The sequence below is a fragment of the Colossoma macropomum genome, unplaced genomic scaffold (genome assembly GCF_904425465.1).
Source record: "Colossoma macropomum unplaced genomic scaffold, Colossoma_macropomum, whole genome shotgun sequence".
Classification (NCBI taxonomy): Eukaryota; Metazoa; Chordata; class Actinopteri; order Characiformes; family Serrasalmidae; genus Colossoma; species Colossoma macropomum.
This window is the reverse complement of record NW_023494784.1, coordinates 13,759,823-13,772,392: the sequence shown is the minus strand read 5'-3', so window position 1 is coordinate 13,772,392 and position 12,570 is coordinate 13,759,823. Positions and strand designations below refer to the sequence as shown.

The 12,570-nt window shown below is 39.4% G+C and overlaps 1 long non-coding RNA gene across 1 annotated transcript; it reads left to right on the top strand.

Annotated features, from left to right (window-relative positions):
* The first annotated feature begins 2,458 nt into the window (after positions 1 to 2,458).
* Positions 2,459 to 7,941, top strand: LOC118805322. Its single transcript, XR_005007047.1, has 3 exons — positions 2,459 to 2,543; positions 3,866 to 4,001; positions 7,847 to 7,941. It is a non-coding gene; the product is annotated as an uncharacterized LOC118805322 (long non-coding RNA).
* The last annotated feature ends 4,629 nt before the right edge of the window (positions 7,942 to 12,570 follow it).

Below are 12,570 nucleotides of genomic sequence, written 5' to 3'. Positions count from 1 at the left end.
AACAATGTGGATGAAGGAAGAGGGCCACACCTTTATGCTGCAGCAGATTGGCTGATTTACACCTCAGTACCTTTGACCCTAGTCTGGCATGTCATAAGTGCAATTAGAGTTCACCCTTTGAAGGTTAAGACCCTCATTTAATGAATTTTCCAGCACAAGTTCACCATTTTCATATGGACAAGCTGGCAGCTAGGTTTGAAAAGAAGGCAAATGGAAGAGTAATAATTGAATAATTTCAAATTATAAGGTTCCAGTATGGAAAATTAAAAGTTATAACTAACGTTCTAACAGTACCATTTTAGCATAACACTTGAAAAGCACAGGGTAGCTAGGTTAATGTAACGGCTATCAGCACAAGGTTTAGCTACATTACCCTTAATTGCTAATTCATCATGGCTAATGTTAACTTCTTCCTTAGCTAACGTTAGCTAACTACTCTGAGCATTTAAAAGGAATAGCCTGTGCTTTTTGAGTGTTATGCCATAATGGTACAGCGCTTTAGTTTGCAGTTAGGACATTAGCTCAAAGTTAGCACATTAGCTTGGGTCTAGAGCGTTTACTCTGGGCTAGCACATTGTCTTGTGACAGCAGTAGCAGGTCCTCTCGTCTGCACACACATCATCCTTCTGTATAAGTCAGTAGAAGTACAAAAATTTTTAAAAATGGATGCTGTCATTGTTAAAATGAGGCAATATTTCCTGGTTCATATGAGAGTTCACTGCCAGGTGTGCTTTACATTAGTTCGACCTGTAAGTAGCTTAATTTTGATTATGGGTTCCTTAATGTTTGTTAGAACAAAAACTTTCTTGTTGTTACAGATCTTACAGTTGTGGAGTTCCTGCCTCATTATTCAGTTTCTGAAGTAAAACCCATGCCTTCCAGACAAGCTGTTATTGGAGCTCTGTGACTGCTTACAGTGAAACAACTACCAAAGTGACTGAGCATATTCAGTCTGTAGAGGGATCTGTTGGAAATGCTGATTGTGGTGTTCCAGATTACTAGGTAAAGGGATTTGTTGTACAGTTTGACATAAAAACTGTGTTATCTGGAAATCAGTTAAATAAGTAAATAATAGTGCAAACAATAATGCATTTCCTCTTTTCTTAGGCATCAGGGAGTGGACAGGTTTTGATTTATCCAGCTTTGTATTTGTTTACTGTGGAAAAAAATCCTCCAGTAATCATATGAATTATTGCAGACAGAATCAGAAAACATAGCTGTTTATCAAATTAAACCGCGAAACAGTGTCTCATACACAGTTGGCTTGATCTCATGTATGCATGTATTTTATGAAGGCACATTGAATGGGTTGACACCTATACTTCAGGGACATACACAAATGTTTTTTATTCCACAGACCGCTTAAGTATGATTTTTTTAGACATGTTTGCCATCTCTGATTTAAAATAAAATGTCTGTGAAATTACATTTGAACAGTGCTCCAAGGTAGATGTCAGATTTAGCCTGTATTTCAGTGGCCTCTCCACTTTGCTCAAGAACGACCTGTCACAAAGGTGAAGCCTTTGTTCCTTCATTCATTTACTGTTTTTATTTATTTAACCAGAATCAACATGGAGTTTTCATTCTAAAATGGCTTTTGACACCTATTGATTATTAAGAAGAAATATTACTAAAACTAATCACAGATATTACTAATATTTTGCATGATCTGCAATAAATGAATGTGGCATCCTGCAGTGCCACACCTGGTTGGGGACTAAAGTGGGTAGCCAAATCTGGCCCACACCTTTATATATACTACAGTATATGGGCCAGAGCTGGACCAGAGCCCTTAGTTCTACCCACTTTACAGTATGTTGGCCAGATCTGGGCCACATTTATTAGTTCTACTCACTTTACAGTATATGGGCCAGAGTTGGGCTACATCTGTTAGTTGTACTAATTTTATAGTGTGTTGGCCTCATCTGGGCCACATCAATTAGTTCTTCTTGTTTTACAGTATATAGACCAGATCTGGGCTGAGGACCCAGCCAGAACTGGGCCAAAACAAAACTAAAGATGAGATAAATATTGCTAACTGGGAAGTCACAGTGTTAACTAACCAAAACCTAACATCTGCTAAACGTCACAGTGCTAAAGTCCTTCTAATGTGGGATACAGACAACTTTAGACCCTGGTATTTTGTGGGATGTCAGTTGTGGTGTTGGGTAAACAAAATCAGTCTGTCAAAATGTCACACATACTGCAGTTCAATAACTTAAATATATTTATACAAACATAAATATGGTTAAAATATGTCATACCAATAAACTGTGATGTTACTGCTCTTTTAATAAATGTATTTAATGTATTTTCCTGCTGCATGACACGCACACAACCACAGGACACGAATTTCGGTGACAGCACTACAGAGCGACAGAGTGGCATGTTTTGACTGATTGGTCACTCAAAATTCAAGTCACAGTAGTTGCAGGTGATTGGGTGAGGAGGAGGAGGAGGAGGAGGAGGAGGGCGGGGCGCCGTTTGAAAAACCGCGGCCAAGACTGAAGATTCGAACCGAGAGCGGTGGACACACACACTGGGTAAGTATTCAGTAATTATAATTTATTCGGGTTGTACAGAAATGTGTGCTTTACTAAAGTTTAGTCGAGCTAATAAGTTTAGATCGACAGCCAGAAGCTGGGTTTCTGTTACCAGCTAATGCTAGCGCCAAATTAGCCCGGCAGTGAGAGAGAGAGAGAGAGAGAGAGAGAGAGAGAGACCTCCGCTCTTTCTTGAGTAAGTTATTTTGAGAGCAAGTGTGCAAGGCGCGTTTATGTCTCAGGGAAAAGGGTTCGCGTATCTTTGGGTCATTCGATTTTCATCTCAAATCCAGTTTTGTAGAACAGGAAAATGGGTCAGTTGTTGTTTTTGGTTCTGTTATTGTCAGTGGAAAATAAAGAAATAGTTTTGATTGACAGTTTCACAAATGTATGATAAAATAATAAAAAACAGAAGAGGAATAAGGGGTCGTATTTTATGTATTTAATTTTAACATTTTCTATCACTTAAACAATAAATAAATAAAATATATCCTATCAGGAAGAAATCTTAAGTGATCTGGGGAAGAGACTTTACAGAACTCCTGCCATTTAACAGCGAAATCAAAGAGAGAAATGAGTCACGCTGCCCAGTAATGATGAGGAAAATGAATACTGTGATGTCACACTGTCAGATGTAAACAGCTCCAGACCTAAGAGTTAAAGCTGTGAGCTGTCCTGTGTGCAGGTCGTTCTGATAATACTGTGGCAGCTGCCACTGGCTCTGGTTTTTGGAGGGAGCTTTAGAGGCGCGATATGCAGAGCTCCGCCCCCGTAAAAAGGGACGTTGTCGTGGTTTAATAATGTTAATGTTGTTCTGTAAGTCTAAAATGTATGTATGTGTTATTTGTGTTATTCTGTAGCCTCTCCTGTGTCTCCTTCTTTATCAAGACACCTTCATTACGACAGAAAGCCATTCAGTCCTCCGAGTGCAGCACCGACACCAGCGCCTTCCTTACATTAAACTAAACTCTCACTGAGAGAGGAGACTCTGTGTTGGGCTTTAGGTCCTGTTGTGCTGTTTGTTGTGAAGAATTGATGTTTGTTTGTTTGTTTGTTTTGTTTGTTTTTTGATTTTATGATTAGTTTGTGAAACTGTAAAACAAAGCAAATTTTTAGTGTTTGCACTGACAAAAAACAAAACCAAAAATGAGAATTGACCCATTTTTCAATGCTGGTTTTGAAATGACAGTTGAATAACCAAAAGATACACAGACTGAAAAGGTTTCTCTTCTTTTTTTTATTTATTTATTTTTTTTTTTGTAGTAGTAGTAGTATTGGTAATGCATCCCACTTGTGTGCATTTCTGTGATCTATCCCCCCAGGAACGCCCCTCACGTGATGTCATGGGCACGTGGGCTTGAAGTAAAAGCCACAGTTATGTTCCAGAGTGAACAGAACAGCACGAAAAAGATCAATAAGGTCAAGATTAATGAGTGCCTTCATTAGATTGTGATGTCGGTAAGTTTACTGTTACATTAACATTTTATCATTTTATTTAGTTGCTTGAAAGTCAACAATACCCAACTTTCAGTTATGTTGTGCAAGCTGGCAGCACAACAATAACCCCTGCTGAATAAAGACCATTAGAACCATTAGGATTAAAACCTAATGGTTTTTGCCCCCTAATGGGAATTAGCTTAATATTTACCAATAGAGACCAATATTTTCCAAGTGAAGCATTAGAAATGTATCTGGAATCTGTCACTAGATCACTTGTTAAATCGTTAGGATCGTTTACATTATCAACCCATCAAGAAAAGCCAAAACACATTACAAACCCCCAAGAACCAACAGAAACTCTTAATGGTTTTGATTTTTTTTTTTTTCATCAGGGACATTATAATCCACATTATAATCCATTATTGCGCATTAATTTAAATAATGCTTGGTGTGGAGCAGATTGTGTAGTACTGCTGAAAACGCTGCTGATAGCTACCATTAGCAATCATAGGCATTCAGACTGCAAGTTCAAGTCGGGGATCACAAAACCGTGAGACAGTACTCTATACAAATCATAAAAATCGGTACATTTGTGCATATTTTTAAATGCTCATGTAAAACGTAAAAACAATATTAATTTAGAATGCGTAACGTCTTTACAAATACTGGTGTATTTTCACCATTGAGTCATATCCATCAATGAGAGAAGCCATTCTGCAGACATATCAGCCAATGAAAGTTAAGGGGGTGTTCCTGATGTGGGCGTTCTCATTTTATGGAAACGCCTTTCATTGCCATTCGACACTATTGTTTGGATTAGCTTAGAAGTGAGCGGCGGCACTGACCTCCAAAAGTTGTGATTATCAGTATTAGCTGTATTTGTTTTCATTTGTAACATTACAGATATGGTTACAAGTTGCATGTTCTGAGTTCTGATGCACAGTGGGGTGGCTTATTATCATAAGGCATGAATTCTAGTTCTGTTTGATGGCTATTTAAGCAATAGAACACTCAAGATTGTGTGTTATTGCATAATAATGTCACGGCTATGATTTGATATATGATTAGATTATCACAGCCGTGATGTTATTCGCTATAACACCACCTTGAGTGTTCTATTGCTTTTATACAGTTTCTACAAAATAAACAAACAAAATAAATCAAAGAGTTTCATACTGAATATGCTTTAATACTGACAATACCTTCTGCCAAAAAGTAGTTCTACAACAAATGAGTTGTTGCTATGCAATGGTAAAATTCCCTAGACCAGGGGTTGGCAACGTAGCTCTTTTACTGCCCTGTTGCAGCCCCACAGCAGAATTAGATTTTTAGGTAAAAAAATAATACTCATTTGCAGTAAAATAAAGCTTTGCTGATCATTCAACACAGTTTAACAATAAATGGTCTTAAACACTGGAGTTAATGTATAACTGCTAATTCACCCTTTAACCCTGAAGATTGGCGCGCAGACTGCTGGTCACCATATCAACACACAGCAACCTCACCTAGCTAGTAGCTAACGAAACGGCAGAGAGAGATTTAAGACGAACATTGATAATTTGGAGATGAATGGACTTATTTGCAATTATAATCACTCCAGCTGGTTTCCTGATACATTTAATCTGTAACAAGAAACTGCCAAACACTAAAGTTGCAAAGCTGAAGTCAGTTTCTCATTCAAATTTTCCCATTCCACCTTAAATGATGCAGCAGTTACATTCTGGTACGTCAGGCATCATTTAAGGTGGAATATGAAAATTTGAACATGAAGCTGGCGAATGAGAAGCGACTTCAGTCTCATTAAAAAATCAAATATTTAGAGACATTTTTCAAAAACTATTCCTTTTGAGGAAAACTTTCCTGCTAGAGATGTGAGAAAGGCGGCTATAGCTGAGCTAAAGCTTAAAGCAGAGCAAATTAAGCATGTGTTTTCGTTTATATTATATTTTTTAGCCTATACTAGGACATTAGCACGTACTGAGACATATTTACAGCCAAGATGGTAAAATTGACATTGTTGTGGCTCCCAAGGTGGTTTGATTTTTGTCGAAAGGCCAAAATGGCTTTTCTCAGCATTGGGTTGCCGACCTCTGCCCTAGCTTGTTGTGCCCTGTGCACAGCCCAAGATAACTGCTGCTACTATAAAGCTCACCTTTTGTGGTACAGATAGAGCCATAGAACTGTAGAAATATCAAGGTTCAGAATTTGATGTGCGTCTGCAGTCACACTCTTCTGTCCTAACAGGTTGCAGGTCAAATGTTATCTTAAAATCATCCATCTTATCAATGTCTCATTTTGTATGAGCACAAATACAAAACAACTAAGGTTTGCATGCATAAAGCCTGTAAACTTGTTACTTGGCAACACGTCAGCGGAGTGATACAGTTTTGCTGTGGAAAAACAGTGCTGTTGTCACAAATATCAGCACGATTACAACACTTCTCAACCAATCAGCTTTTAAGGTCGGAACCAAATGTTGCATAATTATTATTAGTATATGGAACAAATGAGACTGTCTAATATAGTCTAATACATAACCGGTGTATACTGATAAATCAGTGTGATGAGTCAGTTATTAATCTCAGTGTTACTGAACTGCTTTGGGGGATGATTAAACTGAACAGTCTTCTGAGTAGTTTAAATGTTCACAAGTGATAAGCGATAGTGTTGTACTGGACTTCTGCATGCATTTGGCCATGTTACATATAACATTATTAACTAAAAATCATACAGCTACCCACGTTACTGTCAAATTAGCAATACAGTAGATTTTATTATTGGGATATGGCAAATTTTTGGTGAAAGGGTAGCATGATTATAAGAGCAATAGTGGACTGAAACAGGCCATGAGAGCCAAAATAATGTTGGGAATTTTGTAATCATTTTTGCATTCATTTGAATAATTTAATTTTTTCATGAAACATTAACATAATTACATTTACTGCCAACCAGTAAGAGTAAGGAACAGTGTGAAATAAAAAGTACTGCAGAGGTTTTCTCAGAATGTGTATGTATTCCAAATGTTTTCTAAATACATTACTTTCTTAAGTATTGTAATGCGGGGGTTCTCAACCTTGTCCACCTCAAGACCCACCTGTTTATCACTAGAAAGCAGGAAGGCCCACAAGATAACAAAACTGAACAGTTTTGCTTAAAAATGTAATTTTTGGGAAATTTTCAATACAGTGATATGTGGGGGGCTGCTCGTGCAATATGTGATGTATATCAGTGAGCATGAAATATATAAATATATTTATATATTTTAACTGGCGATATAAATATAGAAATTAGCTGGTAAAGGAGTGACATGCACAGTTACACAGACATACACAGTCCATCTCTTGCTCAAATGTTGTTTAACTTCAGGAAAAAGATGTCAAGGTGCTTTTGTCATGAAAGTCTAACAAAAGCGAGAGCAAAATGGATGCTAACAGGCTAGCCTGCTACCTAGCATTTCGCCTCGTCTATGTATTTGAAAGTAAAAAAAAAAACCCTTAAAATAAAGCTTTCAGCAGTTAATGAATCATATTACAGAAATGACAACAGTTTTCCCACAGTTATTTCCCACCCAAGTAGTCTGTTTCACTCGGAAATATGTCACGTTAAGAAAAAAAAAAATGCGTTTTGATTTCCAATTCAACTTTAAGAGCATTTGAGTGTGTAGTTACGAGTACCATCTTAATAGGCCGTTAATAATCCTAATTTTCTGCATTGCATATAAGCAGCCCTAGCTTAGGCTAATTACTTACCTGCACCCTATGTCATGGTCTATTACAATGTTTTTTTTTTTTAATTGGCTCCTCTGATTGTAGTCTGTAATCATCATTAGACAAAGACTGATTAGTTTTTCTTTGTCATTGCAGCTTCTGTCAAAAAGTGGTACAGCAAGGATCATATTTCCTGTGCCGTGGCAGACCACCTTTAACAAGCCCCTGGACAGTTTGGCAGTGGAGGCTACACGTCCAACCCAAAACAGTTAGGAGCACAATATGTATCCAATTTAACAATGTTTTTTTCTGTTTCTTTGAAAAATGTTGTCTTTAGTTGTCTTACTAAAATAAATAAGCAAATGTTTTATTGGTACTTTTATGTCAGCTGTCTTATTTTGAGAACAATTATGAATATATGATATAATGAATATAATATGTAAGCATGAATTCATGGTTGAAGTTAGGTTGAATTCAAGTCACTGAAGAACGTTGGGTTTTGACGTCAGTCCGAACAGCTTGAAAAAGACGTGTTTTCAAGGAGTCGTTGCTTTGTGTTTTGTTGTTGTTGTTGTTGTTGTTGTTGTTGTTTGTGTGTGTGTGTGTGTGTGTGTGTGTGTGTGTTTAATTTTTTTATTTTATTTTATTTTTTTTAAGGTCACTTTCAGAAAGGCGTTAAGGTGGCCACAGCTAGGATGGGGCAGTCATGGCACAGGTGGTAGAGCGGGTTGTTCACTAATTGCACGGTTGGCAGTTCAATCCCAGAATCTTCCTATTGGCAACTGTAGTGCACTTGAGCAAGGCACCCAAATGCTCTGTCCGACGTTGGAGGTTGATGCACAGCCAACGCTGGGTTTTGACGTCAGCCTGATTTTTCATTTGCAACCAAAATTCAACCTCTGTCCAACGTCGGGGATTGACGTCAAGCCAACGTTGGGTTTTGGCGTCAGCCCGATTTTCATTTTCAACCAAAATTCAACGTCTGCCCAACGTCGGGAGTTGACGTCAAGCCAACGTTGGGTTTTGGCGTCAGCCTGATTTTCATTTTCAACTAAAATTCAACGTCTGTCCAACGTCGGGAGTTGACGTCAAGCCAACGTTGGGTTTTGGCGTCAGCCTGATTTTCATTTTCAACTAAAATTCAACGTCTGTCCAACGTCGGGGATTGACGTCAAGCCAACGTTGGGTTTTGGCGTCAGCCCGATTTTCATTTTCAACCAAAATTCAACGTCTGTCCAACGTCGGAGGGTTGACGTCAAGCCAACGTTGGGTTTTGGCGTCAGCCCGATTTTCATTTTCAACCAAAATTCAACCTCTGTCCAACGTCGGGAGTTGACGTCAAGCCAACGTTGGGTTTTGGCGTCAGCCCGATTTTCATTTTCAACTAAAATTCAACGTCTGTCCAACGTCGGGGATTGACATCAAGCCAACGTTGGGTTTTGGCGTCAGCCCGATTTTCATTTTCAACCAAAACTCAACGTCTGTCCAACGTCGGGAATTGACGTCAAGCCAACGTTGAGTTTTGGCGTCAGCCCGATTTTCATTTTCAACCAAAACTCAACGTCTGTCCAACGTTGGAGTCCAACGTCTGTCTGACGGCAAATTGACGTCCTGTGCCTGCAGGGATCTTTTTCTATTTCTAACCTGGGAGGGCGTACTCACCGGCGTGTTAAACGTTTAAGAATTTTCCCCGGAACCCTTAATATCATATTTATAATTTTCCAACTCCCTCCTTGCAGAAGAATTTCCTAATACCCCGAAGGAACGTTAGCGTCTGCCAAGCTGTAAAGAAAGCTGCTCCATCCGAAGTGTTTGCAATTCAACTTCTGATAAGAGGTTGCCATTTTTAACAAATCAAATATATGACTCCCTTCCACGATATCCCCTCTGTAAACAAATTCGCCGCGAGCCGTCCACGCGTTTTCCAGCGCGACCATAATCAGTCGGGCTTTGTTTCTCGTACGACTGGGCAAGTGCTCCAAAACCTTCAAGGAGAAACCATCTGGTGTTTTACCTTCTTGTTTTTCTTGTTTGGTGGGGGGGGACTTAAAGTCAGTTCATTTTTTCCAAAGATTTTTGTTTGACCAGAGTCAGATATTTCCGCAAAACGCTGAGAATACAAATCCAGTTTGGTGTCCGCAGACAAATCCTTTCTCTCCAAGATGGATTTAATTTCCCGGTCCAGTTCATTCTCGCTGTTTTCCCGAATGTCTCCTTTAGGGGAGGGTGTGAATTTTTGCAATTGCTCGCCAGAGACGATGTACAGCTTTCGCGTGTGGTTCATTGCTGTTTAGGGGTCAGCATTTGCAGCACAAAAGGCAGGGCCGCGGCGATTAACGGGGCGATAAAGCCTCCCTTCTGAATGAGTTTACGCTTACGCCCAAACGGTTAACCTTTATCAGCCAGAAGCCTTAAACAGTGTCGCCTTTTCTTAAACTGTTTATACTGAGAGTCAGTCAGCGGAACGTTGCCTTTAAAAACGTTTAGAACAATTTCACAAATGGCCAAAATCACGTATTTGGGTATTTTTTTGTTGGCTTTTTTTTTCTTGTCCTTTATCCAACCGTTTAGAAAAAGGGAGAGCTTTTTTTAAACGGGCAGACATATTTTTTTTTGAAAAATCCCTAGGTTTTAGGTACGTATACGACAGATTCGTCTCCAGAACCCGCTCCGCAGCCTAAATCTTTCTGGTGTTTCGGCTTTAAGATCCACTATTAAATAACTGAAAGGTTTACTCGTAGCGTCCTGGAACGATTCGAGGAAATATTTCGATTGTCGGGGATACATTTGTTTAGCCAAAATTGAAATTTGTAACTTATTTCTAAGGTTTTTAAAAAAGTACCAGGCACGAAGCGTTTAAACTAAGGGTGCGAGAGTTCTTTCCTCGATAAAATAGATTCTGCGTCAAATATATCACGGTAAGATTATTGTGGTAAGAATATTTTGTGAAAGCCCTTTCTAATTCTACCGACTGACTCATAACGTCCATCAGATCTTCCAGAACTATCAGATTAACTCCTCCTCCTCCTCCTGATTGTACCAGTTCAGGGTCGTGCAGGCTGCTCGGCGCTCCTTGAACAAAAACCACATTGGGCATAAGCTCAAGTAGTTCGTCATAACCTTTTTGCCAGTTTTCATAAAACCAAATGGTTTTGCCCGGCTCTCCTTTTAGAGTTTTGGAAGAACATTCCAACAGTCTTTTCACAAAGCACATTTTCCCCGAACGGCTATGTCCAGCCAAAATGCAGGTAAACGGCAACTTTAGTCTGACGTCAAAATCCATAAGGCACGGTGGTAAAGTCAGGTCTCAGTATTTTCTAATTAAAAATTAAAGAAACATTCTTCAGAGCTCGGGCGGCACGGTGGCGCAGTGGGTAGCGCTGTCGCCTCACAGCAAGAATGGCTTGGGTTCGATTCCCAGCCGGGCGACTAGGGTCGTTTCTGTGTGGAGTTTGCTGTATGTATGCTTTCAGAGCTCTGACATTCTGCAGAGCCAAGCGTTTTTTGTTTCTTTGAATTAAACAGGTCTCAGTCAACAGAGTGTCAGATCGCCCGTCTGAACGTACTGCTCCACCAGCCGTTTAAAAGAATCAAAATTAAGAATTTTAGAAGTCTCCGGATTAACGGTAAATCCCTTGACCTTAAGAGGAACTTGCCCACCGGCTGTGACAAAGCAATAGTTTTTCGGTCCTGTAGACACAAATTCCTTGATATAATCTCCATCCATTAGCTGATTTGACAAGTCCCCCAAATAAAATCCGGTGGGCGGGATGTATTCCCCCGGTTTCGCCGTAAACAAGACAGAATCCATATCAAAATAAAAAACACGCTTTTGTAATTTTTCTAATAAATCATACATTTTTACGTTTTAATCGTCGGTAAGCCGCCGTGAACAAGGCTACAAACACGTTAGAAACCACGGGTTTTTGCAAATAATCCTTTTTGTACTACCGCTGTACCAAAGCAACGTTGTTAATAAAAGTAAAATAAGAAGTGCTTTTATGTTTGCAAAACATCAGTTCTAAAAAGTCACGAGGCTCCGTTATTAATTCCGTGTTCATCCGATTCGTTCTCTGTCCAAATTTCCCCCAAAGAGCGTTCAGAAAAAGTTTGCTAATGCTCCTTTGAGCGGGGTTTTGCATATCCAGTTCAACACCTTGGTGTCGCTTAAACTTTTCTCAGCGTCCGTGTTCACGCCTGTGGGGAAGCCGCTGGCTTCCACCTTGTTTTTCAAATGTAAATCGATGTATCCTGTGAAAAGATCACGGGACTTTTGTTCAAAGTACCAAACTTCGTATACTTTCCCGATTGTGTAGCCGTGGTTTAAACTCCTTTTGATCTCCTCGGTGCAATGAACACCCGATATGGCTCTCTCTTCTTCCGCAAGTTCTACAAAGGGTGAAAACAAATTTGTTTGGTTTATCACATCTAAAAGGTAACACTGGGTGGAAAAGATTTCGTGGGGGGTAGATTTTGACTCTGGCGATAAAGTACTCTGTAATGTCTTTAAAATCTTTCACTATCACCGTCGGGTGTTCGGTGGGGTATTCTATATGTTTATTGCAGTAAGGATATAAACTCAAAGTCCAAGTAATAGATTTTTTCGTCTTGGGTGGTTTTGTGCAGCAAAGGATGGCGTTGGTCCATCTGCCGTACAGAGCGTCTCTCGGGTTCATTTTCTCCGGAAAATCACAGTTTTTCAAAAAAGTCTTTAGCTCCTGGTTATCAGCTTTCAGCTTTATCCATGTATGTTCCCACATGATTCTAACGTTATATCCCAAGGATTTCAGATATTCCAACCGTTCCGTGGTAAGTTGATAAAGTTCGCCTTGTAACTCTCCGGTCAGAGGGTTTTCGGCATTAGGGTCCGAACATTTCGG